The following is a 13,982-nucleotide window of genomic DNA, read 5'->3' on the forward strand; positions in this document are numbered from 1 at the left end:
AATACTTTCTGGAGAACAGATCAACAGCGCTTACAGTGTGATTTCTACCCTCTCACACCATCTCAATCTGGATGTGGGCAAAGTTCTGGGAAGTCTGGCAAAGTTCTCTACCAAGCAAGGTCTTTGGAATGGGGATGGGATATGGGAATCATGCAAGCATATCAGTGCACATACCTGGTGGAAGGGACTTTGTGCATCTGAGGCCCTGTCACCTATTGCATCGGTGATACTCCAAATCCCACCTTCATCAGCGGCCTCTGAACAAAACTGGTCACTTTTTGGGAATACGCATACAAAGGTGCGCAACAGGCTGACTAACAAGAGAGTGGAGAAACTGGTGGCTATCTGGGCGAACCTACAACTTATTGAGCCAGATACAGAAGCGTCCACCACACAGCTAGACACTGACACAGAGGAGGAAATGGACACGTCAGAGCCAGAGTCAGAGAATCAGGAGGAGCAATGAGGAGTAGAAGACTCAGAAGACTCATGAGTAGAAGACTCAAAGGGACAAAATAAGGACAAATTACAGGTTAAATAAGCTGACGCTCTTTTTATTTTATTTTAGATGGGTCTTTTTTGTGGGGGTTCAATAAAGTTCAAAATTATAACCTAAATAAAGTTTTGAAAGCCTGTTTTTATTTGTATGGAACAGTATGTCTATTTTGACGACAAAGATAATGTAAGGGTCAGAGACAAAAACCATCAGTGTGCAAAAAAACTCAAAATTCTCATAAATTCCCAAAATTCCCATGGAAAGTTTCCTCTTTTAAAAATTCCCAGAATTTTGCAACCCTATTCATGACACATTGATACTAGTTAGGAACATAAGAACAGGCCATTCATCCCCTCGAGCCTGCTCTGCAATACAATTAGATCATGGCTGATCTGCACCTCAACTCCATTTCCCATCTTAGCTCCATATTCCTTGATACCCTTACCTAACAAAACTCTATCGCAGTCTTGAAAGCTCTAACTGTCCCAGGATCCACAGTCTTTTGGGGGAGTCAATTCCAGATTTCTACCACACGTCTTGTGAAAAAGTGCTTCCTGATTTCACTCGTGAATGGCGTAGCTCTAATTTTAAGATTATGTCCCCTTCGGATAATCATATTCCCCGACCAGGAGTCAAATCTGGGTCTCAGTGGCGAGCACCAAATCCTGACCACCAGATTCTGTTAACTTCATTTTTAAAACAAAGTAACTGGTTTCTGAGTCATAAGGGGGTAACGCAGAAATGTTGGTTGTTGAAGCTGCTCATATTTGCAAATTTCATCACAGATTCATGTTCAAAAGTTACTGAAAATAATAAAAAAGCTATTGGAAAAGCTATTGTTTTGGAACAGCTGATGTAAAGTTAAATTAAGTACTGCTTTTGTTATATTCATCTTCTGACATAACTTTTTTGCTTGAGCTACACTATCAGTATAGAATTTTCTCGCTGAATCAGAGAGCTGAGGCGTGTGTAGTGGCACTCCATACAATACAACAGACAAACAAGACTAGCACCTGCACCAAAAGAAATACTTGCAACTTTAATACCCTGAAAGTGTCCTGAAATGCTTTACAATATGAGATATTTTAAAATATTGTTGTCACTGCTGTAAAGTAGAAAAACACAATAGACGACAATGTCAGCTACTGAACATAAAATTTGCCACGCACAAAAATTTAAATCTGACATACATTTGAGCACAAGCCCTACCAGAGGTAAGGCCTCAAAAAATTAAATAAAACTCCGAGTGCTCCTCTCCACGGAAATCTTTAGTGAAAGGCGAAAGATTTATACCATCTGAAGAAAAACCAGAGTGTACTGAATAGCCACCGCCGCTACTCCAGACCCACCGCGAACCCATCTCTTTAACATCGTACTGAGCGGCCACACCGACAATCAACATCGATACCACAGAAAGCCAATGTAACCCAAATTGAATTTATTAGAAAAACTAACTGAAAACTTTCAACATCTTCAACAGAAAGAGGAATAACTTGTCACATTTCGCAAGGCGTTCTGGTTATGTCGATCAGGGGGCGGGTCCTAACCGGCTGCACCAATGGCCGGCGGGAATGAGATGTTGCGGATTGTAGTTACTGAGCAGCTCAGTTAGCCGGAAGTTTATTATTTCTTCTCTCAGCCTTTGTACTTACGAGGTGATTTTAATAAATAACCGTGAGGAAAAGGAAGCCCCACGTCTGGCGTGGTCAAGCCTGCATTCTGGTATTTGCACATTAACCCCATCTTTGAATGTCACACTGCAGGGTCAGAGTTCATGGAGGAGAGGGAGACCTTGGTTTCCATATACACAAATCTTAAAGGTGGCAGGCCAAGTTGTGGGTTACTTGGGTTTATAAATAGAGGAATAGAATATTTGCCTCCTTCTGTGCTGTATCATTATATGATTCTATAAATAAAGAAAGCCTTGCATTTCTATCGCGCCTTTCACGACCACCGGATGTCTCAAAGCGTTTTACATCCAATTAAGTGCTTTTTCAAGTGTAGTTACTGTTGTAATGTATGAAACGAGCAGCAAATTTGCGCACACCAAGCTTCCACAAGCAGCAATGTGATAATGACCAGATAATCTTTTTTTGTGATGTTGATTGAGGGATAAATATTGGCCAGGGCACCAGGGATAACACCGGGGATAAAAGCAAAGAGATCATGCTAGAACTTTGTAAATCACTGGTTAGGCCTCAGCTGGAGTATTGTGGACAATTCTGGGCACCGCACTTCAGGAAAGATGGAAAGGCCTTAGAAAGGGTAGAGAGGAGGTTTACCAGGATGTTACCAGGGATGAGGGACTTCAGTTATGAGGAGAGGTAGGAAGAGTTAGGACTGTTTTCCTTGAAACAGAGAAGGTTAAGAGGTGACCTAAAAGAGGTTTTGAGAGAGTAGATAGAGAAAAACTATTCCATCTGGCGAGTGGGTCAAGAACCAGAAGTCATAGATTTAAAATCATTGGCAAAAATCTAGGGGGGAAATGATGAGAAATTTTTTCACTCAGAGAGTTGTCGGGATCTGGAATGCTCTACACGGAAAGATGGTGGAAGCTGATTCCATAAACAATATTAAAAGGGAGTTGGACAGATATTTGAGGGCAAGGGACCTACAGGGTTACGGACAAAAAAGCAGGGATGAGGGACTAAGCATGACTGTTCTTTCAAAGAGCCAGCACAGGCACAACAGGCCGAATGGCCTCCTTCTGTGCTGTAAATTTCTATGATTCTATCACAAAATGCATGCTAAACAGCGGAAGCAGCATGCTATAGACAGAGCTAAGCAATCCCACAACCAACAGATCAGATCAAATCTCTGCAGTCCTGACACATCCAGTCATGAATTGTGGTGGCCAGTTAAACAACTAATGGGAGGAAGAGGCACCATGAACATCCGCATCCTCAATACAAGGCATCAGCCAGAACTGTTGAGTGGATGATCCATCTCGGCCTCCTTCTGAGGTCCCCAACATCACAGAAGCTAGTCTTCAGCCAATTTGATTCACTCCACTTGATATCAAGAAATGGCTCAGCGCACTGCATACAGCAAAGGCACTGGGCCCCGACAACACCTTAGCTGTCATGCTGTCATGCTGTGCTCCAGAACTAGCCATGCCTCCAGCCAAGCTGTTTCAGTACAGTTACCATACTGTCATCTAACCGACAATGTGGAAAACTGCCCAGGTATATCCTATCCACAAAAAAGCAGGACAAATCCAATCCGGCCAATTACCGCCCCATCAGCCTACTCTCAATCATTAGCAAAGTGATAGAAGGTGTCGTCGACAGTGCTATCAAGCGCCAATCATTCACCAATAACCTGCTCACCAATGCTCAGTTTGGGTTCCGTCACGACCAATCGGCTCCAGACCTCATTACAGCCTTGGTCCAAGCATGGACAAAAGAGATGAATTCCAGAGGTGAAGTGAGAGTGACTGCCATTGACATGAAGACAGCATTTGACCGAGTGTGGCATCAAGGAGCCCTAGTAAAATTTAAATCAGTGGGAATTGGGTGGGGGGAGGGGGGGGGAACTCTACACTGGCTGGAGTCATACCTAGCACAAAGGAAGGTGGTTGTGGTTGTTGGAGGCCAATCAACTCAGCCCCACAATATCGCTGCAGGAGTTTCTCAGGCCAGCTCCAGGATATCGCTGCAGGTGTTCCTTAAACCCAACCATCTTCAGCTGCTTCATCAATGACCTTCCCTCCATCATAAGGTCAGAAGTGGGGATGTTCGCTGATGATTGCGCAGTGTTCAGCGCCATTCGCAATTCCTCAGATAATGAAGCAGTCCATGCCTGTGTGCAGCAAGACCTGGACAACATCCAGGCTTGGGCTGATATGTGGCAAGTAACATTCACGCCACACTATCACAGTGTAGAGGGAACTCCCCTCCAAGTCACACACCATCTTGACTTGGAAATGTTCCTTCATCGTCGTTGGGTCAACATCCTGGAACTCCCTCCCTAACAGCACTGTGGGAATACCTTCCCCTCACAGACTGCAACAGTTCAAGAAGGCAGTTCACCACCACCTTCTCAAGGGCAATTAGCAATGGGCCACAAATGCTGGTCTTGCCACATCCCGTGAATGAATAAAAAAACAGTGAGCAACCAAAATCTAGTCAAGACTAGACCATTTAAATTTAAAACTCCAGCTATAACTTATATTCATTTTCTCAAACTAACCCTCTGTGAGAGAGGAAAATAGAAAAATATATTTTTTAATGGAATTGTTTTGTTTAAAGAAAAACTTGCATCTGTCAGTAATCAGCCCTACATACCTGTCCTGAACTTCAAACTGATTTGTAACCTGAAATAAAACTTCCTGCAGTTCTGGAAACACTCAGCAGGTCAGGCAGCATCTGTGGAGAGAGAAACAGAGTTAACGTTTCAGGTGGCTGATGCTGCCTGACCTGCTGAGTATTTCCAGCATTTTCTGTTTCTATTTCAGCTTTCCAGCATCCGCAGTGTTTTTATTTTGTGTTCCTGCCAGTCTGGCTTCTTTAGAAGTAAGATCTGCATGGCAGCATCAGGGATCCAGTATGGTGGGGCTGTACTTCCTGCAGAGTTTGAATCCCTGATGCCAAGGGTCTGGCTCTGAGGCACACCCTCCTCTTACTTGTCCCATTTTTGTTGTGTTTATGAACAAAAGTGGGTATTAGAATCTGTGGTAGCTGCCTCTGAACGTAGATATTGTGTGAACAATTACCAGGATATTATATTAACGAAATCTAAAGCTGTGGTTGTGTAACTTTCCTCAGTGAGTCAAAAAAATCCTTACTTCATGGATGCAAGGAATATAGTGACAGAAGAAAAATCATCATGGTAAATGATCCAGTGAATTTAAATGACCTACAGAAGCCAAGGATTCCCCATTGCTGTGGTCAACAGGGCTCTGGTCCCATTTCACATGCTTCTCTCTCCTTTCGCAACTTTTGTAACAGAATCCCCCAGTCCTCACCTTCCACACCACCAGCCTCCACATTCACCATCTCATCTTCCGTCAGCTCCACCACCTACAACATGATCCCACTACCAACGCATCTCCTATCCTCTCCACTCTCCTTTTTCCGGAGGGACTGTTTTTTTTTTAACATTCATCCCCACCCCTATTTCCACATGTCCTTCTCCGGCACCTTCCATGGCAAATGCAAGAAATGCAACACCTGCCCATCCACTCCTCCCAAACACTCCTTCCGTGTGCAACTGAAATCTACAGTTACTTCCTTAATCTAGTGTACTGTATTAACGGCTCACTATGGGGGTCTCCTCTACATCGGCAAAACCAAACGGACATTAGGTAACTGCTTTGCCAAACCCCTCCATTCTATCTGTAAGTGAGACCTCGGGCTACCTGCGGCTTGCCACTTTTAACTAACCCTTCCCGTTCCCACTCTCCAAACGTTGACTTCAGTAACTTCAGACTTTTGCTATATGCTCATTTTCAAACCTGTTTTAATTTCATACCTGACCTCCAGGTTTTCCATCTCTCCCATTTTCTTACTGTTTTCTGGGCCTCCCATTTCATTATCTACGTACACACCCTTTGTTTCTTTATCTGCCTACTGCCTCTGTATAGGACTTGACTGAGATGATCTGTTACTTTTTTTTATTCATTCGTGGGTTGTGGGCGTCGCTGGCAAGGCCAGCATTTGTTGCCCACCCCTAACTGCCCTCGAGAAGGTGGTGGTGAGCCGCATTCTTGAACCGCTGCAGTCCGTGTGGTGAAGGTGCTCCCACAGTGCTGTTAGGGAGGGAGTTCCAGGATTTTGACCCAGCAACGATGAAAGATCGGCGATATATTTCCAAGTCAGGATGGTGTGTGAATTGGAGGGGAATTGGAGGTGGTGGTATTCCCATGCATCTGCTGCCCTTGTCCTTCTAGGTGGAAGAGTTTGCGGGTTTGGGAGGTGCTGCTGAAGAAGCCTTGGCGAGTTGCTGCAGTGCGTCTTGTGGATGGTACTTCATTCTATTTACGTTTCCTTTCTGGGTTTGTCTTTTTTTACTATATGTTTGTCCGCCTGTTAATTTTCAGTTCTGAATTAGGGCCCGCACCTGAAATCTAAACCTCTCTGTTCTCTCCACTGATGCTGACTGACCAGCTGTGAGTTTCCAGCCTTTGCTGGTTTGTTTCCTCGGCAGGTGTTCCTGTTTCTTTTACAATTTCAGGACTGCTTTGCCATTTAGTAGTGATTTCTACTAAGAAGAGTGTTCATGAATTTTAAGTCCAGCTTGATGCTTTGTTTATATAGTGTTTATGTGTTGTTAGTAACTTACAAACACTTACATGGCTGTGGATATATTTATTCATCGTATTTTATTACTGGTTGTGACTGACGTTTTATGGATAATTCAATTTGAAGAAGACAGTTCCACCATTTCTAACTAATCATACAGCATAGGAGGCCATTCGGCCCATCGTGCCTGTGCCAGCTCTTTGAAAGAGCTGCTCAATTAGTCCCACTCCCCCGCTCGTTCCCCATAGCAATGCAAATTTTTCCAGAGCTTAGGGCCTAGATGGCTAAGGTAGAGGCAAAGGAAATGGGGTTGCAGAAGAGGTCAGAGCTGAAGCAACGCAGAGTTCTCGGATGGTTGGTATGGCTGGAGGAGGTTATGAAGATAGGGAGGGGGTGAGGTCATGGAGGGATTTGGACTCCAGCGTGAGAATTTAATCTCATCTTCAAAATCCACCTTGGCCTCACGTCATACTACTTCTACAAGTCCTCCAACCTCTGCAAATTGCCTCCTCCCTTTGCCCCACACCCACATCTGTGCATCACCTCCTCCCTTTACCCTACCATTGGTGCATGAGCCCCACTAGAATCAGTTTCACACCACTGCAGTCCACCTGTGAAGTTATTTGAAACATACACAGTCCCATCCCATAAATATTCATAGCAGTTCAAGAACACAATTTATCTAAACCTGCCAACCTGCCTAATGCTCCGATAACTGCCTCATCGAACATAAGAACATAAGAAATAGGAGCAGGAGTAGGCCAATCGGCCCCTCGAGCCTGCTCCGCCATTCAATAAGATCATGGCTGATCTGATCCTAACCGCCAATCCACTATCACAGAACCATCTCCTGAATCTAACAGAATTAGACACACGAAATAGGAGCAGGATCAGGCTACACGGCCCCTGGGCCCGCTCTGCTACCCACAGGGCCATGACCGATCCGAACCTAGACTCATGTCCAAATTACTGCCCGCTCCCCGTAACCCTTAATTCCCTTTACTTCTAGGAAACTGTCTATTTCTGTTTTAAATTTATGTAATGATGTAGCTTCTACAGCTTTTTGGGACAGCATATTCCATGGACCTACCACCCTCTGAGTGAAGTAGTTCCTCCTCATCTCAGTTTTGAAAGAGCAGCCCCTTATTTTAAGACTATGCCCCCAAATTCTGGTTTTACCCATCATCGGGAACATCCGCCCCGCATCCACCCGATCCAACCCCTTCACAATCTTGCGTGTTTCAATAACATCGCCTCCGAACCTTCTAAATAACTACATATCCAACAACTAAGATCAATCTTTCTTTCAACAATAAGACAGCCCCACAAAAGCAGGGCCTCAAAAAATTAGTTAAAACTCCGAGTGTTCCTCTCCACGGAAATCTTTAGTAAAAGGCGAAAGATTTATACGATCTGAAGAGAAACCAGAGTACTGAATAATTACAGTCAGCTCCTTGCTGCTAACCGCCGGCTTGCCTCTTTAACATTGTACTGAGCCGCTAGAGCTGACCTCCTGATAAAACCTATTGCCACAAATCAATACAGCACGAGGAAAAGCAACTGAAATCTTCAATCTCCGTGAAAGCCACGGTCAAAACTGAAGTTTATTTTGGTTTCTGGCTCGGTATTATGTGGAACATTATGGGTATGCAAATGAGCTCTGAGCTTCGTGTGGGCTGGGTTTGCTGACGTGTCTAATTCTTTGGTACAAGTTTACTTCGGTTTTTTATTCTCTGTGTTTGAACCTTCAGGTGAAAATTTTGGTTCAGCATGGTTTCTGCTAGTGAGCAAACATATTTTAGTTCATACAGGACGCCATTAACACAATGAGTGCAGACACAGAGCTCAGAGTCCTGCATGGAAAGGAGGCAATGGGGGATCCACTTCCAAGTCTGGTATCCATTTCACTGTGTTCAAATTTATATTTGACCATATAGACGTGTTGATGTATCGGTCTGAATTTGAACTGTTGATTACGCTTTCCTTAACGGAGTACCATCACCGCACAGACTGCCGCGGTTCAAGAAGGCGGCTTACCACCATCTTCTCAAAGGCAATTAGGGATGGGCAGATTAGCCAGGTCCAGGTCCCATGAACGAATAAAAAAAAACTTGTTTGGAAATTACCTTTGGCCCATGTTCATCCATCCTGATTAACAAAGAAAAGACTCTCCACTGTTTCTCAATTGTTTCTTAAATTATATTAGCATTTTCGTCTCCACTAATCTATCAGGAGTCCATTTCATGTGTTGGATGAAGAAAGAAATCCTGATCTCAGTCCTAAATTTGCCTTTTAATAGTTTGAAGCTGTGAACCCTCCCCCCGCACCCATGTCCTAATCTCAATTTAATTTAAAGTAAATACTTGCATTTATTTGGTGTTACCTTTTATATACTATTTACAGTCTTGTTTATCCCTCATACAACAGTGACCACTCTTCAAAAAGTACTGTAGTGGCGCTTCTTAGTTTCCAAACAGGCAGCCACTGAGCTGTGGGGCTTTTAACAACGAGTAGACGCGTGTCGAAATAAAACGTTCCCAAACGTAGCTTTGTCTTTTAAACTGTTTACTATAACACTTCACAAACGGAATTACAAAGCAAACACGTATAAACGAACACGGTCAAAAACTGTATTGCTCCAAACCTCACAACTTCTGCCTCCTTCAGCCACGTGGAGTTTAAACTGTAAAATGGCTGCTGGCCATGTGTGGCTTAGGGACTGTACCATTGTGGCAAGAATGAAGGGGGTGTCTCGGACTATACTACTGGAGCAAGAAAATAGGGGGTTTCTTAATACAATAAGTCAATCAGGTAAGTTAACTGTATTATGCTATTTAACCAGTATTTTAAAGTATTTTCTTAAGCTTTTATGGCTCTTACATTCCGGCCCCTAATTGACTAGGCACATGAAGCATATCAATTACTCAAACATTAAGAGTCATAAACTAATGAGTTCAACATATTTACAATATAAGTGTCCACTTTTTTCATTCAGGAACTTTTCACGCTGCTTCTTGTAGCAGGCAGAGCTTTGTGATCGGTCTTTCCAGGGTACTGGTCTTGGTTTGCAAACAAACGCGACGAACGACGCCTCTGGAGTCTGGCATGGTCTTAATTATTTTTCCCATCAACCAAGAATTTCTAGGGGCTGAATCATCCACGATTAAGACAATGTCTCCGACAATGAAGTTCCTCTTTATTTTGGACCATTTTTGACGCTCCTGTAGCAGAGGTAAGTATTCTCTTGTCCATCTGGTCCAGAAAAGGTCTGACATATACTGAACTTGCCTCCACTTCCGACGGGCATACAGATCTTCCTTTTTGAAGACTCCCGGGGGCATGGCTGGCTGTGTTTTCAACAGCAACAGGTGGTTCGGAGTCAGGGCTTCGAGGTCATTGGGATCATCTGATGTCTTAGTTATCGGTCGGTCATTAATGATGGCTTCGACCTCGCACAGAACGGTTTGGAGTCCCTCGTCGTCAAGCGCTTGCTGCTTCAGTACAGAACTGAGTAGTTTTCTTACGGTGCGTATCTGTCTTTCCCAGACACCTCCATGGTGGGATGCAGCCGGAGGATTGAAGATCCACTTAATTCCTGTTTGCATCATGGCTTCCTGTATTTTAAGCCGATTCCAACCTTCAATAGCTTCCCGTAGTTCTCTCTCCGCTCCGACGAAATTAGTGCCATTATCAGAACGCATAATGGACACCTGACCTCTTCTACAGACAAAGCGCCGCAAGGCGTTAATACAGGAATCAGTGTCAAGCGTGTGTGCCACCTCAATATGAACTGCTCTGATGGTCAAACAAGTGAAAAGCACACCATATCTCTTGACAAGGCTCCGTCCTCGCTTTACCTCGAAAGGCCCGAAATAGTCCACCCCTACGTTTGTAAATGGGGGCTTGTCTGGTAACAAACGGTCTTCAGGCAGGTCTGCCATTTTCTGCTCCCCAGCTCTAGCGTGTAACCGTCTGCAAACAATGCATTCAGAGAGTATTTTTCTTATTACAGAATTAGCTCCTGGAATCCAGTATCTTTGTCTTAGCTTTGCAAGCACGTGATTCCTCCCACTGTGTCCAATACTCTGGTGTATATGCTGAAGAATGAGAGTAGCAACCCGGAGGTCCTTAGAAAGGATAGCAGGATGCTTGGCCTCCTCTGGCATAGCAGATTTGTTTAGTCTCCCTCCCACCCTCAGTACTCCATCTTGCAGTGTAGGATCCAGCTTGTAGATATGACTACCTTTCTTGATTGGAGTATTTCGCTGTAAAGCTTCGATTTCTTCTGGGTATCTTTGTCTTTGACTGAAGCAAACTATCTCCATCTCAGCCTTGGCCAAATCCTCCACGGTCAATGAATTCTTACCCAATGTGGTCTTGTGCTGATGCATATACTGCTGTAGAAGCATTCTCTGCTTATCGGGGTTACTTTCAGACTGACTGATAGTGGCTCGGTACTCTTTTCTCTTACCGCTCAGGTGTAGCAGCAACTCTTTCAACCTTAGAAACCATGCAACTGCTTTCCTCAACTGGTGCCATCCTGAGAAATGGTTAACAAGCTTGTTCACTGTGTCAAAGTTCTCTTTCGTAGTTATGAGATTTACTGTGACTGATCTCTTGACTTCGACGTCGTCTTCAGCAATCTGACTTGGCATATCTGGTCTTTCTGGCCATGATCTCTCTGTTTCCAGCAGATAACTTGGGCCTTGTATCCAAATTTCACTCCTCATGAAGTTTTCAGCCTTCAATCCCCGTGAGGCTTGATCTGCTGGGTTTAATGAGGTGTTTACATACCTCCATTGAGATGGTTGTGTAGCTTCTCTAATGGATGAGGTTCTGTTTGCTACGAAGGTCTTGAAGCGTATCTTCTCATTCTCTATATACTTCAGCACCGTCGTGCTATCCGTCCAGAAGACAGATTCTTCTAGTGGGAGCTGTAACTCTTTCCGCATCGCCTGGTCAACTTTAACTGCAACAACCGCTGCCGTCAACTCCAGTCTCGGGATGGTGACCTGCTTCAGCGGAGCCACCCTGGATTTCCCCATGAGGAAGACACAATGTTTCTGGCCCTGTTGATTTGTTAGCAAGAGGTAAGTAGCCGTGCCATAGCCGTCCTCACTGGCGTCCGAGAAATGATGTAGTTGAGCCGTCTTTGTAACTCCAAAACTCACGGGCTTGATGCATCTACTGACGTTGAAGCTAGAAAGTTGTTGCAAATCTGTCAACCATCTGTGCCATCTCTGAGCTTGACCTTCTGGGATATCTTCATCCCATCCTCTCTTGTCTCTACACAGCTCTCGTAGCATCAGCTTCACTGGCAGAATGAGTGGTGCCAGGAATCCAAGAGGGTCGTAGATGGAACTGACCACGGAGAGAATCCCTCGTCTTGTGGATGGTCTTTCGTTCACCATTATCCTGAAGTTGAACGTGTCTGACTCAATGCACCATTGTACACCAAGAGCTCTCTCAATAGGAAGGACATCGTGGCTCAGGTCCAGATCTTTGACTTCGGTGGCTCTTTCCTTTTCTGGGATAGAAGCTAGAACTGCTCTGCTGTTGCTTATCCACTTAGTCAGATGGAATCCTCCATTCGAACACAGAGTTCTAAGGTCTCTTGACAGTGCGATGGCATCGTCTTCTGTTGACACGGACTTCAGACAGTCATCGACATAAAAGTTTCTGAAGATTGTCTCCACAGCCTCTGATGGTGCTTTGCCTTTGCCATCTTCTGCAGTTTTTCTGAGAGCGGAGCCTGCACAGCTGGGAGATGATGTGGCTCCGAACAAGTGTACGGCCATTCTACATTCCACCATCGCTTGACTAACGTCGCCATCTGGCCACCAAAGGAAACGCAGAAGATCAGCATCTTCATCAGGGATTCTGACTTGGTAGAACATTGATTCTATGTCTGCCATCATGGCAACGAGCTCTTGTCTAAACCTAGTCAAGACGCCAATGAGGGTATTAGTAAGATCAGGACCTTGAAGCAGCTGGTCATTCAGTGAAGTTCCTCTGAATGAGGCGGCGCAGTCAAACACTACACGGATCTTTTTCTTCTTTGGGTGATACACACCGTGATGAGGAATGTACCAGACCCTTCCATCGTCTCTGTTCAACTGTTCCTCGGGCACTTTTACAGCATAGCCTTTCGCTATGATGTTTCTCATGAAGCCTTTGTAGTCTTCGTGAAAGTCGGGGTTCTTGTTCAGCTTTCTCTTTAGACTGATGGCGCGTTGCTCTGCTATGCAGCGATTGTTTGGCATCTTCGCGGTCTGTCTTCTCAGTGGCAAACCAATGTGATAGTGGCCATCAATGAACTGTGTAGACCTTGTCATCAAATCCATGAACTGATGGTCTTCTTGTGACATCTCTGTCTTTTCCTCACAGCTGCGTTCTGAAAAGCCTGCGTTGAACTGCTGTATCAACAGCTCTTCAATGCTTGCGATAGAGATGCGATTAACAGTGACATTTTGTCGTTCCTCCTTGTTCGACTTGTTGCCATCATCTCTCCTTACCGGTCCATTGACTACCCATCCAAGGGCTGTCCTGACGGCGTAGGGTCCATCATCCTTGCTGTTTATCACCTGCCATGGCTCCATAGTTTTGTAGGCATTGGTTCCAATTAATAGGCCAATTTCTGCTTCAATGTATGGGAGACGCACCTTTTCTAGGTAAGGCCATCTATCCACATCCTTCTGCAGGGCTAAGTTCCCTATTCTAACAGGAATCTCCCTCTGTGTGAAAACATTAGGCAGGTCTATGAAGTCCTTCTCTTCAAGTCCACACACTTCTAAGTCTGACAGGATATAACTTTGCATTGACTTCTCATGACCCATGGTGTGTAATAGGATTTCTGTTCTTCTGCCTCTAACGTTCAGCTGTCGCATGAGTGATTCTGTGCAGAATGTTGCTGAACTACCTGGATCCATGAAGGCGTAAGTCTCCACAAGCTTCTCGCTCCTCTTAGACTTGATCTTTACTGGTACGATGGCAAGAATACAATCACTGTCACCGGCCCCAGTGAGTCCACAAGTCTCTGGTTCTAGCGACACCAGAGCACTTGAAACAACCTTCTCGTCGGTATTGTTTTCTTTACTCTTCTTAGAGACTTGTTCTTCTTTATGGATATGCAGCAGACTGGGATGTTTCCGACTGCACTCTCTGCATGTTGTTCTTTGCTTACAGTTTCTACTCAGGTGCCCCTGAGAGAGACATCCAAAACATAGGCCGTTGTACTTCAGGAA

The 13,982-nt window shown here is 44.6% G+C and overlaps 2 non-coding genes across 2 annotated transcripts; both read right to left on the reverse strand.

Annotated features, from left to right (window-relative positions):
• Positions 1-1,697: 1,697 nt before the first annotated feature.
• Positions 1,698-1,812, reverse strand: LOC147121575 (U5 spliceosomal RNA). The gene has a single exon (XR_015077789.1). It is a non-coding gene; the product is annotated as a U5 spliceosomal RNA (small nuclear RNA).
• Positions 1,813-8,057: 6,245 nt separating this feature from the next.
• On the reverse strand, positions 8,058-8,171 carry LOC147121576 (U5 spliceosomal RNA). The gene has a single exon (XR_015077778.1). It is a non-coding gene; the product is annotated as a U5 spliceosomal RNA (small nuclear RNA).
• Positions 8,172-13,982: the final 5,811 nt, after the last annotated feature.

This window comes from Somniosus microcephalus, chromosome 3 (assembly GCF_052327205.1).
Source record: "Somniosus microcephalus isolate GS21.2 chromosome 3, FLI_Smic_1.0, whole genome shotgun sequence".
In the NCBI taxonomy this organism is placed as follows: domain Eukaryota; kingdom Metazoa; phylum Chordata; class Chondrichthyes; order Squaliformes; family Somniosidae; genus Somniosus; species Somniosus microcephalus.